Source organism: Rhinopithecus bieti, unplaced genomic scaffold (genome assembly GCF_001698545.2).
Source record: "Rhinopithecus bieti isolate Rb0 unplaced genomic scaffold, ASM169854v2 scaffold_27006, whole genome shotgun sequence".
NCBI lineage: Eukaryota > Metazoa > Chordata > Mammalia > Primates > Cercopithecidae > Rhinopithecus > Rhinopithecus bieti.
Window position 1 is genome coordinate 1,738,682 of NW_016813373.1, and position 17,541 is coordinate 1,756,222.

The 17,541-nt window shown below is 42.5% G+C and overlaps 1 pseudogene across 1 annotated transcript; it reads right to left on the bottom strand.

Annotated features, from left to right (window-relative positions):
* Positions 1-1,930: 1,930 nt before the first annotated feature.
* LOC108512749 (non-histone chromosomal protein HMG-14-like) lies at positions 1,931-14,031 on the bottom strand (annotated as a pseudogene). Its single transcript, XR_001880686.1, has 3 exons — positions 12,915-14,031; positions 11,591-11,740; positions 1,931-2,427 (listed from the first exon to the last, which is right to left on the bottom strand). The product of XR_001880686.1 is annotated as a non-histone chromosomal protein HMG-14-like (transcript).
* Between the last annotated feature and the right edge of the window lie 3,510 nt (positions 14,032-17,541).

Genomic DNA, 17,541 nt, shown 5'->3' on the forward strand with positions numbered 1-17,541 from the left:
ATTTTATAAAATTTAAGATTAAAAAATTGCAAACTTTTCATTACCTATATATAATGTTTCTGCAAGAAAATGTTTTACTAAAAGTTACAAATACAATTGTTCATTTAAAATGGACAAATTTAGTCCAGCAGTAGTGAATGAAGATTAAATCAGTAAATGCTTATAAAGTGATTATATGAGCAAAACTTTTACATTAACTTTTGGATATGATAAATGTAACTTTCAAAAGTAAAGGCCCTAATACCTGACAACTTCCAAGGCCAAAGCAATATCATGTATATCAGTATCTTGTCCCTCAACAGGATACACTTCCAAAAGAGGCACACTGTGTTCCAGTTCCTCCAAAATGTCATCAACCAAATCTCTTGGAATATTTGCAATGTTGGAAGAAAAGGGCTCAGCAACAGAAACAGTAACTTTGAAACGAGATGATGAGTCTTGGTATGGTTCACAAGTTACCTAAGATAAATATCATAAGAGATGTAGTTACAAATACCAGTAAGCCACAGGATTTCTTTCTCATATATGAGCTCATTATAAAGTTTCTTCTTTTAAGTTTATGACTTCTTCAACAATCAACATATAGAATAATTATAGATCAATATTAAATATACTATCAATAGTTTTTCAAACCCTACTTCTTAAACACATTTTTTCCAGTTTCATGAAAGGAATTCTGTACCTCCTACATTATTTGTTTCTAAGATTGAGTTGCCAGACTTTGAGATTTCATAAAACAGTGTGTATGTATATATATATGGCAGGGTCTTACTGTGTTGCTCAGGCTAGCGTGCAGTGGCTATTCACAGGTGTAATCATTGCACACTCATCCTCGAAGTCCTCAGCTCAAGCCATTCTCTTACCTCAGCCTCCTGAGGACCTGGGACTACAGGAACATGCCACTGTGCCCAGCTAATATTATCGAAAAATTTTTGAACACATTTTGCCATAAAAGCATGTCAAATATAATAAATCATAATTATAAGCTTCCAGTGGGCATCTAGCACATAGTAAGCACTGAATAAAGTAGCAAAATAATAAAAATGACAGTGATAATAACAAAAAAAATAAACAAAATACCAAACAAAGAGCATGCTGAAAAAAAAAAAAAAAAAAAAAAGCCCTGCTTTCTGTATTACACCATTGGTGGAAGAATGGTTATTCAAACATCAAAAAAAAAAAAAAAAAGCAGAAAAGACATAAAGAGTAAAATTATTTTTTTTTCCAAAATTGAGATTTTATTGGTCGAGGATCAGTACAGACATTTCAATTTGTACACAATTCTTAACATACGTAACGAAAATCTAAAAAGTCACGTATTGTAAATCTTTTTAAAAATTATTCCAGTGACTTTCCAGCTTAAAATTTGGAAGCAAATTTTCGTTAAGAGGCTATCAAGTACCAGTATCTTCACATGTTGGTCAGCTGTTACATACGGGCCACCAGTTCACAACTGAATAGCACCTACACTACATATTCAAATTTGTAAACTTTCACAGCACAGTAACAAAGTTATTAGGAAAACAGGACTAACAACCAAAGATGTTAGAGAGTGCACACAATTCTGACAGGGAGAGCCATGATCAAAGAGTGGTTTTCTTTTGGAAAAAATTCTACTAAACAACATGGGAATAGAAATAATTAAAAATGTTGAAGACAATAAATACAGGACTGACTCCATATTGCCATTTAATATGCTTCGTATTATAGGATATAAAAACTAACCTCCCACCTGTGGAATGTTAAGCTGACACCCGAGACAGTCAAAGCCTCCCATAATTCAATATCCCACACTACTTTCCGGTTGTACCAAAAAATAAACAACCAGCAAATGATTCCACCTCTTAAAAAAAAGCATTTACACTTAAAAAGTGGGATGAGGTGGGATTCCCTTATTCTTAAAAATGTTTCTAGAACTACTAAAAAATTGGCATTTACAAAATAGTTGATAAAAATATTCTTCTGGATTGCACAAGAAGGGAGACAGGGACCACTGGTAAGACATGGTGTATGGTATTAATCAGACTTGGCTTCTTTCTCTCCTGCTTCATGAGAGGCTGGACTCTCCTCAGTTTTCGTTTCCCTGTTTTCTGCAGGTAAATCTTCTTTAGTTTCTTGGTTAGCCACTTCGGCCTGTTTCCCTTTGCTCCCCTTTTCCCTTTTGTTTGCACATTTTTGTCTGAAGATTTATCCTTCGCTGCTGCCTTTTTCGGCTTCACTTCCACTTTTGCAGGAGGTTTAGCAGACAACCGTGCCGATCTCCTCTTGGGCTCTTCTTTGGCGGCCCCTTTGGCGGAGCTGACCATCCTCTTGCGCATCCTGGCCGCAGGGAGGGCGCCTGCCGGGTGCCTGCGGGCGGCGGGGCGCCCAGAGCCTTCGCGAAACTGGACTGCTTGGCCGCTGCCACTCCTCCTGCCTCCCGAGCTGCTGAGAGCCACCAAGAGTAAAATTCTTAAGTTGATTTAGCTTCATGAACAACATGCTATATTGTTTATTCATCTTATTTCACCACAGTATGGTGATACTTCACTGCACTTGTCTGAAAATCAGTGCTTCAGAACCAAAGTTGATAGTTTTTTAAAAATTTAATAAATTACATATTAATACAAATTTCAAAATATTGGCACAAATTAGTGTTAACACAAACACTTCCAAAATCTGTTCTGAAAATTTTCAAGTACAGCCAATGAAATTCTCTATTTTTTGGTAGAGTTATGTCAAAAAACCTTTTAAGTATCAGCAAGTGTTACCTCATCAGTACCTAAAACAATAATCATTTAAATACAGGAAATATTTTCAAATCACTAACCAAACTTTGAAATACAAAGTTTATAATTAATTAAATATAAATTCTATTCTTCAAAGCAGTTATGGGACAGAAGAAAACTTAGAAAATAGAATAACAATTTAAAACTGGGTGTTTGAAGATAATAAATGACCTGCAATCCATATTTGTGACAAGACAAAAATATATTTCCAAAGAATCATTATGAAATATGATACTGAGCTTTATATTTTAATATTTTAGTTCTCTCTCTCTCTCTCTCTTTTTTTTTTTTTTTTTTTGAAGAAACAGGGTTTTACTCTGCTGCCTAGGCTAAAGTGCATTGGCATGATCATAGCTCACTGCAGCCTCGAACTCCTGGGCTCAAGCAATCCTCTCCACTCAGCCTCCCAATTAGTTAGGACTACCTGTGCCACCACACTCGATTTTTTTTTTTTTCTTTTTTTCTTTTTTTGTTACAGACAGGGTCTCACTACGCTGCCTAGGCTGGTCTTGAACTCCTGGCCTCCAGTGATCCTGCTGTCTCAGCCTCTCAAAGTGCTAGGATTACAGGAATGAGCCATTATGCCTGGCCTAGTGTGGGGTTTTTTTTTGGGTTTTTTTTTTTTTTGAGACAGGGTCTCACTCTGTTGCCCTGGCTGGAGTGCAGTGGCTCAATCTCAACTCACTGCAACCTCTGCCTCCTGGGTTCAAGTGATTCTCCAGCCTCAGCCTCCCAAGTAGCTGGGATTACAGGCATGTGCCACCACAGCCTGGCTAATTGTATTTTTAGTAGAGATGGAGTTTCACCATATTGGCCAGGCTGCTCTCAAACTCCCGACCTCAGGTGATCCACCCAACTCGTCCTCCCAAAGTGCTAGGATTACAGGCATGAGCCACACTGCACCTGGCCTGGCCTAGTTTTGATTTTTTTTTTTTTTTTTTTTTTTTGAGACGGAGTCTCGCTCTGTCGCCCAGGCTGGAGTGCAGTGGCCGGATCTCAGCTCACTGCAAGCTCCGCCTCCCGGGTTTCCGCCATTCTCCTGCCTCAGCCTCCTGAGTAGCTGGGACTACAGGCGCCCGCCACCGCGCCCGGCTAGTTTTTTTGTATTTTTTAGTAGAGACGGGGTTTCACCATGTAAGCCAGGATGGTCTGATCTCCTGACCTCGTGATCCACCCGTCTTGGCCTCCCAAAGTGCTGGGATTACAGGCGTGAGCCACCGAGCCCGGCCGTTTTGATGTTTTTCAGTATTATACATGCATATGGTTTAGAATCAAATAGCTGTACCAGGTTTGTTATGAAAAATAGAATTCAGGCTGGGCGCGGTGGCTCACGTCTGTAATCCCAGCACTTGGGGAGGCTGAGGCAGGTGGATCACCTGATGTCAGGAGTTCAAGACCAGCCTGGCCAACGTGGTGAAACCCTGTCTCAACTAAACAATACAAAAATTAGCTAGGCATGGTGGTGCATGCCTGTAATGCCAGCTACTCAGGAGGCTGAGGCAGGAGAATCGTTTGAACCTGGGAGGCAGAAGTTGCAGTGAGCCGAGATCACACCACTGCACTGCAGCCTGGGCAACAGAGCAAGACTCCTTCTCAAATAAATAAAGAAATAAATAAAAGAGGCCGGGCAGAGTGGTTCACACCTGTAATCTCAGCACTTTGGGAGGCCAAGGCAGGCGGATCACCCGAGGTCAGGAGTCTGACACCAACCTGGCCAAGATGGTGAAACCCCGTCTCTACTAAAAATTCAAAATTAGCCAGGCATGGTGGTCCCAGCTATCCAGAAGGCTAAAACAGGAGAATCACTGGAACCCACGAGGCGGAGGTTGCAGTGAGCCAAGATCTCACTATTGCACTCCAGCCTGGGCAACAGAGTGAGACTCCATCTCCCATCCAAGTACTAACCAGGCCCAACCCTGTTTAGCTTCCGAGATCAAACGAGATCGGGTGCCTTCAGGGTGGTATGGCCATAGATGATACTTCATCTCAAAAAAAAAAAGAAAGAAAAATATAATTCCTTGACAGTCTTCTATCACCCTCTAATTCTTGCTCCTCAGAGGCAACCATTTTTAACTCTTTTAGTTGATTATTTTTTGACATTTATATCTTTGTATTTAAATAATATGCTTATATTGCTACTTAAAGTTTTGTTTCCAGTTTTTGGCATTGGATATTGACTTCCAACTCTGAAAGATAAGAATTTAGTTGTCTCTTTCATTTTCCCTCATTTCCGTAATACACAACCACTCTTTTTTGGCCTTTCATTCACCAGTATGTTATATCTTAAGTATTCAGCATTTATCTTAATATGTTCGAAAAATGTGATTCACAGGTGAGCCATGTGGTATGAGTTGATTTTTCTTTCCTGCAAAAAATGTTTTCCCAGCAGTCAATAATTGTATTGCTTTTTGTTTGCTCATCTTTCTTTCTTTCTTTTCTTTTTTTCTTTCTTTCTCTCTCTCTCTCTCTCTCTCTCTCTCTCTCTCTTTTTTTTGACGGAGTCTTGCTTTGTCACCCAGGCTAGAGTGCAGTGGTGTGATCTCAGGCTCACTGCAACTCCTCTGCCTCCTGGGTTCAAGCGATTCTCCTGCCTCAGCCTCCCATGTATCTGGAACTACAGGCATGCGCCACCACATCCAGCTGATTTTTGAATTTTTAGTAGAGATGGGGTTTCACCATGTTAGCCAGGCTGGTCTCGAACTCCCAACCTCAGGCAATCCGCCCACCTTGGTCTCCCCAAAGCGCTGGGATTACAGGCATGAGCCACTGCACCCAGCCATTTGCTCATTTTCTACGTGGCTTTCATTAATTTAGCCCCAAATTCCTTAAGTTGTAAAAATCTCTTTTCAATATGTTCAAAGCCAATAGATTGTATTTGAAATAAAATACTGGTTTCATTTTATTTAAAGCACTCTTCCAGAGTTCTCTGACCAGTTATAATCTGAACTGGCTCTCTAGGCCTGCTATGTACATAGCTGTTATCACTTTGCCATCATCCCAGGAATTCTCTTTGTTTTTCTCTTATGTTGTGGCTTCTCTACATTTTGAATCTGATGTCTTCATATTTCTTGATTGTAGCTGACATCCATTAACTTCCTAAGAAAGGGTGCATTGGACATAACTTTTGAGACCTCACATATTTGAAAATGTCTTTTTTCTACTCTTCACTTATAGTGTGACCAGGCATAAAATTATACGGTAGGATATCACTTTCCCTAAAACTTTTGAAAATATATTTTCATAGCTTTTTAAAACTAAGAATTACTTTCGAAAAGTCTGGACGGGGTAAGGTGGCTCACATCTGTAATCCCAGCACTTTGGGAGGCCGAGGCGGGAGGATGTCTTGAGGCCGGGAGTTCCAGACCAGCCTGGTAAACATAGTGAAACCCCGTCTTTACTAAAAATACAAAATTAGCTGGGTATGGTGGCGCATGGCTGAGGCATGAGGATTGCTTGAGCCTGGGAAGTGGAGGTTGCAGTGAGCCAAGACTGCACCACTGCACTCCAGCCTGGGCAACAGAGTAAGACTCCGTATTAAAAACACAAAAACAAAAAAAAGAGCTGGGCGCGGTGGCTCACACCTGTAATCCCAGCACTTTGGGAGGCCGAGGTGGGTGGATCACGAGTTCAGGAGATCGAGACCATCCTGGTTAACACGGTGAAACCCTGTCTCTACTAAAAATACAAAAAATTAGCCAGGCGTTGTGGCAGGCGCCTGTAGTCCGGGAGACTGAGGCAGGAGAATGGCGTGAACCCAGGAGGCGGAGCTTGCAGTGAGCAGAGATCGTGCCATTGCACTCCAGCCTGGGAGACAGAGTGAGACTCCTTCTCAAAAACAAAACAAAACAAAAAAGTAAAGGTCTGATGTCTGATGCCATTCTACCTCTTGATTCTTTATATAAACCTATCTTTTTTCTCTCCGGAGTCTTACTGAACCTCCTCTTTGGCCCCAGTATTCCCAAACTTCACTATGTGCTGGACACTAAGTGGGCCCTTTCAGTCTACAAATGTATGTCCTTTGGTTCTGAGAAACTTTTACAATTTGACAATTTGCTTTCTTCTGTTCTTGCCACCAACCTCTTCCCCCATCTCTCTTCTCTCTTCCTTTCTTCTCCTCCTCATCTCCTCTCACTGGTTGATCCACCCAGGCTCTTTCTGTGGTCAGTCAGTATCATTAAGTCTTTTTTTTTTTTTTTTAACATATGATCATACAAAAATATTTCAAATCTTATTCCTGGAGGGATATGCCTTAGTTGCCTGTGTTCTGGAAGCACAGTTGGAAGGTAGAAGATAGAGGATCCCAACATTCAGTACCAGTAAATTTTAATGCAATTCCCTTCTTCCCAGTGGAAGTACTCCCACCCTTAACTATGCTTCTCAAGTTGGCTTCTTAAATTTGTAGGTTTATATCTTTTGCCAAATTTGGCAAATTTCTGCCATTCTTTGAATATTTTTTAGCCCTCCCTCTTTCTTCTCTCCTTCTGGAACTCTGAAGACATGAGTGCTAGGTCTTTCGTTATAGTCCAACATGTCCCTGAGGTTCTGTCCTTTTAAATCTATTTTCTTTATGGTGTTAAGATCTGATAATTTCTATTTTTCTATCTTCAAGTACAATAATTTTCCTGTCTTCATTCTGCTTTTTGTTGTTGCTGTTTTACACATGTTGATGTTTCCAGGTTGTTAGCTCTTCTAGTACCCCATCTAGAGTATATGATGCAAAGAAAAGCCCAGGTGGCTGGGCGCGGTGGCTCACGCCTGTAATTTCAACACTTTGGGAGGCTGAGACGGGTGGATCACGTGAGGTCGAGAGTTTGAGACCAGCCTGGCCAATATGGTGAAACCTTGTCTCTACTAAAAATACAAAAATTAGCCAGGCGTGGTGGCTCACGCCTATAATCCCAGCTACTTGGGAGGCTGAGGCAGGAGAATCACTTGAACCCGGGAGTTGGAGACTGCATTGAGCCAAGATCTCGCCACTGTGACAAAGCGAGACTCAGACTCAAAAAAAAAAAAAAAAAAAAATCACCATGATCACCTTAACACCTAAATCCTTTTCTGCATTTCTACACTTGGATCTTAGGCAAAAGGCCAAGAAACCATGTTTTTCCACATTTCTGATTTTCATAGAAGAAATTTCCAGAAATAAAGTGCTAGTTTAAAGTTCTTGATATATTTTGCCAAACGGCTTTGTACAGAAGTCATAAAAAAGTTTTCTTAATTTCTGGACCATTTTATAACCAAAATTAAGGATATGCTAGATTTCCTTCCAATCAAGTACAGTTGACCCCTGAACAACACATGTTCCAACTGGATTGGTCCACTTATATGCGTATTTCCTTCTGCCTCGGCTACCCTAGCAACAGCAGGACCAACTCCTCTTCTTCCTCTTCCTCCTTCACAGCCTATTCAGCATGAAGACAACAGAAATGAAGATCTTTATGATGATCTATTTCTATATAATGAATAGTAAATACATTTTTCTCTTTCTTACGGTTTTTCTTTTATGAGACAGGGTCTTGCTCTCAAATTTCTTGCCTCAGCCTCCCATGCAGATAGGACTATACGTGTGCACCACCACCCAGCTCATGTTAAAATTTTTAGTAGAGATGAGGTCTTGCTATGTTGCCCAGGTTGGTCTCAAAGTCCTGACTTCAAGCGATCCTCCTGCCTTGGGCTCCCAAAATGCTGGGACTACAGGCACGGACCCCTGTGCCCTGCCTTTACAATTTTCTTAATAACATTTTCTTTTCTTTGGCTTACTTTATTGTAAGAATATAGTGTTCATCATATTTATGACATACAAAATATGTGTTAATCAACTGTGTATGATATCAGCAAGGCTTCCAGTCAACAGTAGGATATTAGTTAAGTATTTGGGAAGTCAAAAGTTATATACAGATTTTTGACTGTGCAGGGTCCTGCACTGTTCAGGAGTCAACACTATGTTTCTAAGTTTTTTATTTGTTGGTTGGTTATTGTATGAATTCATGTTAGGCAGAATAATGGCCCCCAAAGACGTCCATGCCCTAATCCTTGGAAATCTGTGAATATGTTACCTTACATGGGAAAACGGACTTCACAGAAGTGATTACAACTAAACACATTGAGATGTGGAGGTCATCTTGGATTACCCAGTTGGGCCCATTCTAATCACGAGTCTGTTAAAAGGGGACTGCCTTTTTAGCCTGCAGTGAACCAGAAAGATGCAAGGTGAGAAGGACATTGAAGATGGAGGAAGAGGGCCACAAGCCACAGAATGCAGGCTGCTTCTAGAGGTTAAAAAAGGCCAGGAAACAGATTCTCCCACACAGCCTCCATAAAGGTATGCAGCCTTGCATATACCTTGATTTTAGCTCAGTTAGGCCCATGTCAGACTTCTGACCTACAGAGTTGTAAGATAATAAATTTGTATTGTTTGAGCCACTGAGTGTGATAATTTGCTGTGGCAGCAATAGAAAAACTAATATAGCATCTAAAGAAAAGCAATTGGGGTCCATAGGAATAAATTATTGTGAAATCAGAACAAAGAGCATTATGTAGCATTATTAATACTTCAACTGAAGTAAGACTAAAGAAGGAGAGTCAGATAAAACAACAATATGAATTGTGCAGCACTATTTTAAGATGTCCCAAGAGCTGCTCTCCCTTGTTTTTCTGCCACAAAAGAATTAGAATCTGCCAATATACTGCTCTTCTTTTACCTCTGTTCTTATGTTTCATCTTGTCTTCCTAACATTTAGAGGACATTACTAGACCCTCACAGATTCTAAAGCAAGGCAGAGACAGATTAAATAATCAATGTATTGCAGGTAAAACCTTAGAAATTGATAGAACTTACAGGTAACCTAATCCACTGAGTTTCCATGGAACTTTAGAGATCTTGAAAAGTTTTATGGAGTGTAGGGGCTATCATGAGGTATTGAGAGAGATGCTAAGACACCATCATCCATTTCAATCAGAAATGTTCTGCTTTAATGTTAAGCTTCCACATAAAACCTGATTGAAAAAAAACCCACAAACTTATACTGCTAAAACAAACAAACAAACAAACAAACAAAATAAAGCCAGATGAAAACCATTTTTATCCAGACGAAAAAAAATCCAGAGAAGTTGTGAAAGATCTAGGTAAGGCTACTCAAAGTCTGAAAATGAGCAAACCTCTAAAAAACAGAGTACTACTGGCTGGGCATGGTGGCTATGCCTGTAATCCCAGCACTTTGGGAGACTGAGGGAAAAGACAGCAATCCTCCCACCTCAGCCTCCTGAGTAGCTATGACTGCAGGTGTTCACCACCGCACCTGGCTAATTTTGTATTTTAGTAAAACAAGATTTCACTATGTTGGCCAGGCTGGTCTTGAACTCCTGACCTCAAGTGATCCACCCACCTCAGCCTCCTGGGTAGCTGGGAACACAGGTGTGTGCCTGTTTTCTTTGGTAGAGATGGGGGGGGGGGTTTCACCATGGTGCTCAGGCTGGTCTCGAACTCCTGAGCTCAAGTGATTCACCTGCCTTGGCCTCCCAAAGTGCTGGGATTACAGGCATGAGCCACCATACCCAGATGCCATTCTTTATCTGTAAAACTGACACTGACTTTTCCATAGAACATATATTTTAAAATTGTTTTCAAGTAGTATATAACACAATGAGTTACATAAGTTTTTCTTGTATCCAAAAATACAGATTTAAATGATCTATCTGGGGCAAGGGTATCATTTGTGATTATAAATATTAATTTCTATATAAGGATAATTGACCTTTAACAGAATCAAACATGCCACAATGTTTAGCCTACAGGCCTAACAAAGAAAAATCTTATTAGGGCTGGGCGCAGTGCCTCATGCCTGTAATCCCAGCACTTTGGGAGGCTGAGTCAGGCAGATCACGAGGTCAGGAGTTCGAGACCAGCCTGGCCAACATGGTGAAACTCCTTCTCTACTAAAGATCACAAGGTCAGAAGTTCAAGACCAGCCTGGCCAACATGGTGAAACCCCGTCTCTACCAAAGATACAAAAAATTAGCTGGGCATGGTGGCATGTGCCTGTAATCCCAGCTACTCGGTTGGCTGGGGCAGGAGAATCGCTTGAACCCAGGAGGCGGAGGTTGCAGTGAGCCGAGATCACACCACTGCACTCCAGCCTGGGAGACAGGGCGAGACTCTGTTTTCAAAAGCGAAAAAAAAAAAAAAAAGAAAAGAAATCTTATCAGATAAAGGCTTGGAAGATATTAGAGATTTATACCTAAAAGGGGTTCTTTTTTCTTTTTTTTTTTTTTTTGAGACGGAGTCTCCACTCTGTCGCCCAGGCTGCCACATCTCGGCTCACTGCAAGCTCCGCCTTCTGGGTTCACACTTATTCTTCTTGCCCAGTCTGCCTGCAAAAAAGGGTCTTTTTCAAAGGGGGAAAAAAATTTTTCAAATTTTGCCATAGTTTCTGATCCATTTCTTTTTCTTTACCTCCATCTGAAGTAAACTTCATAATTCGATAAAGAAGATTAAAGAAAAAAGACGAAAAGAAGTCCCAAATTGGTTAAAGGACCTAAATACTAATTTTAATAAGAAATGCACTTTTTATTTCTTTACTTACATTAAGCAAAAACTAGGCTAATAAATATTGTCTGATACTACTAGATTCCATTTAATAATAATGGTTTATAGGCACTAATATTCCCCTTACCTTCTTTTTACACTATTAATTTTCTCAGAGACTTAAAACAGAAGTAAAATGTGTCAACTCTTGTGTATCAATCTCCAAATAATAAAGTCATATTTTAGTCTTTGAAAAAACTGATTCAAAAAGAACAAAGATCAAATAAAATTTATTTACCTCAACCAGTATACCAACAAAAGGGATAGAAGCTTCTTCATATTTCACAAAGAATACGTTGGGATTAGTCTTCCAGACTCCAAGCCATCTGTCTTTCAACTTTAATTTTTCTGATAGGTATTTACCCATAACTTCATCAGCATCTTCTGCCTAATAAGAGAAAAAATGTATATATGTATAAATATATGAAATTATATTTTTTAACTGTTTTTTTTATTGATTTCTATTTTCAAATGGAACCAATATAGCCTTAAATAATGAACGACCTGGAAAGTTACAGATTTTAACTGAAACCACATCTAGTGGAAAACACGACCAACAAAAAATTAAACTTAAAAGAGATCTATTCACTGGAATAATTCATAGATAAGACAGCTAGTTATTGTTTATGTCTTAATTTTCAACTTTTTATAAATATCACTGCAATGAATATGCAGGTACACAAATTCTTCTGCTACAACTTAAAAAACTAGGTTAGAAACATGAAATATTTGCTCTATTCTGTTTTATCAGATATGTATTTTCTATATTAAAAAAATCATGCCACCAGGCACGGTGGCTCATGCCTGTAATCCCAACACTTTGGGAGGCCGAGGCGGGCGGATCACCTGGGGTCGGGAGTTTGAGTCCAGCCTGACCAACTGGAGAAACCCCGTCTGTACTTAAAAAAAAAAACAAAATTAGCCGGGCGTGGTGGCGCGTGCCTGTAATCCCAGCTACTCGGGAGGCTGAGGCAGGAGAATCGCTTGCACCTGGGAGGCAGAGGTTGCGGTGAGCCGAGATTGCGCCACTGCACTCCAACATGGGCAACAAGAATGAAACTCCGTCTCAAAATACACACACACACACACACACACACACACACACACACACACACACACACATATATCATGCCGCCTCGTGGACTGCTGAGTGGGAAGTACTCTTAATTTCTAGCATTCTAGTGTAAAAGTCAAGGCTAAGTGATCTTACTCATGTTTGGGCATAAACTGTTAAATAAAAGTACAAAGATTCATGCCTGTGCAATGATAAGGCCAATATATCTTCATTTTTTAGGAGCTCTCAGAAAATTCTCTCAGGGCTGTCCCGTTAACTGACGAATTTTGTCGGAAACTCGAACCTTAACTCCTCTAGGGCACGACGCAGGCACCTCTAACAAGGTACCTTGAACGCTCTACACAGGTTGACTCAATTTAATTTTTTGAAACGCAGGTTTTCGCTGTGCCCTGTGGACCCCCATCCGCCTAAGAGGGAAGCCCCAGATGCCTGTCCCCAGGCCCCCGCGAGCTTCTGACGGTTGTCTTCCTGCCCTGGATCCGCTCACCTTACAGTCCTGCAGCACTTGGTCGCAATACAGCGACACCTTCTCGTCCCGCCACATCCCCCTCATACGGGACCCGCAGACTGGGGGCAGGAGCTGCGCCTCCTCTTCATCCTCAGGCACTGACGGCAGGGGCTCCTCTTCCTCCTCCTCGGCCGCCTCTCCCGGGTCCTCGGCCTGAGCCGCGGGCAGGCGCTGGAGCCGCAGCCTGGCCGCCTCCCGGCCCGCTTTCCCCTTCACCTGGCGAGGGAAGGCCACTACCGACCGCGCTGGGATCGCGGTGGCCTTCAGGGTGGTCGCGGCCGCCGTGTCCCCGGGGACAGCGGAGGCAGCCTTCTCGCCTCGCCTGCCTGGGCTGATGGTGCGGAATGAGTCCGCGGGCACCGAGGCCCTGGAGGCCGACGCCATCGACGCCATCTCCTCAGCAGCCCCAGGGCCTGCGCAGCCGTTGGCCACTTTTCCCGCCCTCGGCAGCTCTGGCCAGTAGGTGCGCTGCGCTTCAGGCCCGCAACGAGCGGCGGCTCGAGGGAGTCCGGTCCGGTAGGGTGTCGCGGCTCGGGGAAGGATGTGGGGCGCGGCCCAGGGCTAGGTGGCGCGGGGCCTGAGGGTAGAGCGCGGGGACCTGCGGAGGCGGTCAGGGTGCTGGGGGCGGGGGGGCGCTGCTCAGAGCGGAGTGGGACGGGGCAGAGTGCCTGGGCTCAGAACAGGGGTGGGGGGCCCGGGGCAATGTTGGGTGCGGCTCCGTGTGGAACCCTCACCAGGTGCCGCTCACACCAGAAGGTGCCAGTCGAGCCCCAACGCACTGGCTCTAAACCCAGCCCTTTCTCTCCCCCAGGGGAGGTTTCCTTAGGGTCCTCATACTTTCAGGGTGATTACGAGTCACCCTCCAGGTCATCAGGACCTAAAAAAAGGCGCCGCCTGCCACTCCACACACGTGTAACTGCACAAACGAAGCCTGAAAGAAAATTTATTTTCATACTGGGAGGTGACACTAACTGGAACCCTCTGGTTATTAGTAGAGGAAACCCTAGTGACAAATCCAGCAACCTAGATTTCCCTCTCAGCTCCCACCTATTACAGGGTTCACCAAATAAGATTTCCTTTACATTTTAAACAGGACTCTCACTTGTCGCCAAGATGTGGTAATACCAAGAAGTTAGTCTGTTTTCTTGTCTCTGTTGTGCTATTCAAAATTCTCACATAAAAGATTATATTATGTAACTGTTAAAGTGGACAACAACTTTCAGCTGGGAGTGATACGTGCAAACTATGAACATTTTCACGATAAAAGTCTGTTCAAGATCACACATTTTGGAGAACAACAGAGACCACTCACTTCTGGTATTTTACTGGTGAATGTATATTGAGCCAATTGGAATTAACGTTTGTTTACAGTCTAGCTGTGAAATACTGCACTGAAGCTGACAGCTCCCAAGGAGAACAGCATTGGGAAAACACCTGCCTTCCTTCACACTCGTCTGGAAGAACACTATGTTAAATTCTGAGTTTATTTTGAGGAAAACATTAATATCATGTTACTGTAGTTTAGGGAAAAATTACAACATGCCTCATGTTTCGACTCTGTTCTTACTTTATTCCTTTCGTTGAGTCCTGGACTTTGTTTATAACGATACTAATTCTGCATATTTCGCTAACACACACACACACACACACACAAAGTTTTACTCTAGTGTTTCTTCAAAAAAGTTTGTTTTGATAAATTATGGGTTTTTTTTAATTCTTAGGTTCTGAATAATAAAGACCCCTGTCCTGGTCCAAAGTTTAAAACAGCAACAGCTCCCTTTTCCTCCAAAAGCAAATCTTTGTTAGAAATCTGTTACATGCCACACAATGCATAGATGCCACAGTCACAGAGGTAAAAGACCAAATCCCTGCCCTCATAATCCTAATGAAAGATACAGATGGGTCAGTAGATGATTGTGTTTGGTAAGGACTGTGCTTTTATTTATGTATATGTACATAAATAAACATATATTTATTTATACATAATTTATATTTATGTATATATACATGAAAAATATATATATAGGAGAAAAGGACCTTTCTTCTCCGAAGAAGGGATACTTAAGTTGAGTTTTGAAAACAACTTTTTTTCTTTTTTTTTGCCTCCCAAAGAAATTTAGCTTGTTTCTCCGACCTCCTGTCTTCTCCAGGATGCTTTGACAAATGGAATGCCATTGTCCCTTTTTCCTGCAATGACTCCCTTCTCCTTGGGTCCAACACAGAACTCCCACCGCCCAGGCTCAAGATCAGCTTTCATTTCCACCCATGGCCACTGTGTTTCTTGGTCATTCTTCAAGGGGTCTTTGTGTTCTCAACCTTCTCCTGTATTCCCAAGTGGAAGCTCCGTTGGCTCGCCCTCTGGTCCTCTTCCTGCTGAGCCAGTCTTCAACCAGGAGTCACACCAGAGTCACCAGGACAAGGAAAGCTAGGCCCATCTGTAGGAGATTCTGGGCAGTGTGGTCTCAGAGGGCACAGTCTTTCTGGAGTCCCGTCTCTGTGGTTAAAAGGTAGGTGTCCCAAGAGCCAGAAGAGGTGGGGTCTGCATGTGCAAAGCTGGTGTTCTCAATGTCCCCTGTGACCAGGAGCTTCACCGGTTCACTGGGGAAAGACCACACATGGTTGTTATAGGAGCCAAAACATTGGTATGTCCCTCTGTGGGCTGTGGTCACAGGGCCCATGGGGAACTCCACCTGGAGATTCCCATATCTGCACTGTACGCGACTGGATCTTCCCTCCTGTTACCACCAGATCCAGAGAGTCACTGGCCCCTGACCAGAGCTCCCAGTCAGATAGAAGCAGCTGTATAGCCCTGCCGTGCGGGAGGTCATGACCAGGATGTGGAATTCAACTTTGTTAATCCGTTCAGGGGGTTTTGGTCTCTCCATGGCAGAAAGACTTCCTTCAAAGCACAGCTGGTATTCAACAGCCACAGAATTTCCCCAGTAACAGATGGTCACCGGCTTTGCATTTGGAATCATGAAACTAGGTTCAGCCCAGATGATGGGTTTTGGGAGAGTCTGCTGCTGAGTACTAATCCTCTGACTCAGACACAGCCAGTGGCAGAGCAGGGCAGGGACAGTAGAAGGCATCACTCAAATTCTGCCAGGCGAGTGCCAAGCAGCAGGGTGGAGACTGAGCCCAGCAGGCCAGGAGATGCACAGGATCTGGTGGGTGAGGCCTAGCACCCATCACCACGGGGCAGCTTTCACTTTGACTTTTTTCACAAGAAGGTTCACATCTCCTCTCCACCTCTGACCATGAGCCTACAGAAAGGCCATGGTCCCTATGACACATCTGACCATAGCTGTGGTCTAGCCAGCTCCTCTGATAATTGTCTGCTCAGCCTGAAATGCATTTCTGGGTCAACTTCTCAATTCTGCGATGTGGAAGTCATGCCCAGGGCATGGGTCAGTATACAGACCCATGATACTGCCTGAGAATCATAAAAATATGGGGAATTTCACAATGAGATACCATCTCACACCAGTCAGAATGGCTATTACTAAAAAGTCAGAAATTAACAGATGCTGGTGAGATTGTGGAGCAAAGAAGAAGGTTTACACACTGTTGGTGGGAGTGTAAATTAGTTCAGCCACTGTGGAAAGCAGTTTGGAGATTTTTTGAAGAACTACAAATAGAATGACCATTCAGCCCAGTAATCTCATTCCTGGGTATATATCCAAAGGAAAATAAATAATTCTACCAAAAAGACACATGCACTTGTATGTTCACTGGAGCACTTCATAATAGCAAAGACATAGAATCAACCCAGGTGCCCAACAGTAGTGCATTGGATTAGGAAAATGTGGTACATATACATCATGGAATACTATACAACCATTAAAAGGCACAAGATTTTTGCAACCACATGGATGGAGGTGGAGGCCAATATCCTAAGCAAATCAACACAGAAACAGAAAACCAAATACCACATGTTCTCGCTTATAAGTGGGAGCTAAACATTGGGTACACATGAACACAAATAAGGGAACAACAGTCACTGGGGACTCCAAAAAGGAGGAGGGAAGGAGGGGGGCAAGACTTGAAAAACTATGTATTTGGTACTATGCTCACTAGTTGGGCGACTGGATCATTAAAAGTGCACATGTATCTGCTGAATCTAAAAAAAATAAGTAAAAATAGGGACTTTTTAGCCTTGGCTGTTCTGTGTACAGCATGCACATGCTTGGATAAGTTAATTGGTTTTGTCAGAATGGAATGATAACACTATCTTCTTCAATGATCAGTTATAATGTTTCAATAAAATAAAATAAAAGTGAAAAGAAAAGCTTCCCACTTAAAGACTTAATAAGAGCTGGGCACGGTGACTCACGCCTGTAATCCCAACACTTTGGGAGGCCGAGGCAGGCAGATCACAAGGTCAGGAGTTCAACACCAGCCTGGCCAATATGGTGAAACACCATCTCTACTAAAATGCAAAATTAGCCAGGAGTGGTGGCAGGCACCTGTAGTCCCAGCTACTTGGGAGGCTTAGGCAGGAGAATCACTCAAACCCAGGAGACAGAGGTTGCAGTGAGCTGATATCACGCCGTTGTACTCCAGCCTGAGAGACAGAACGAGACTCTGTCTCCAAAAATTAAAAAAA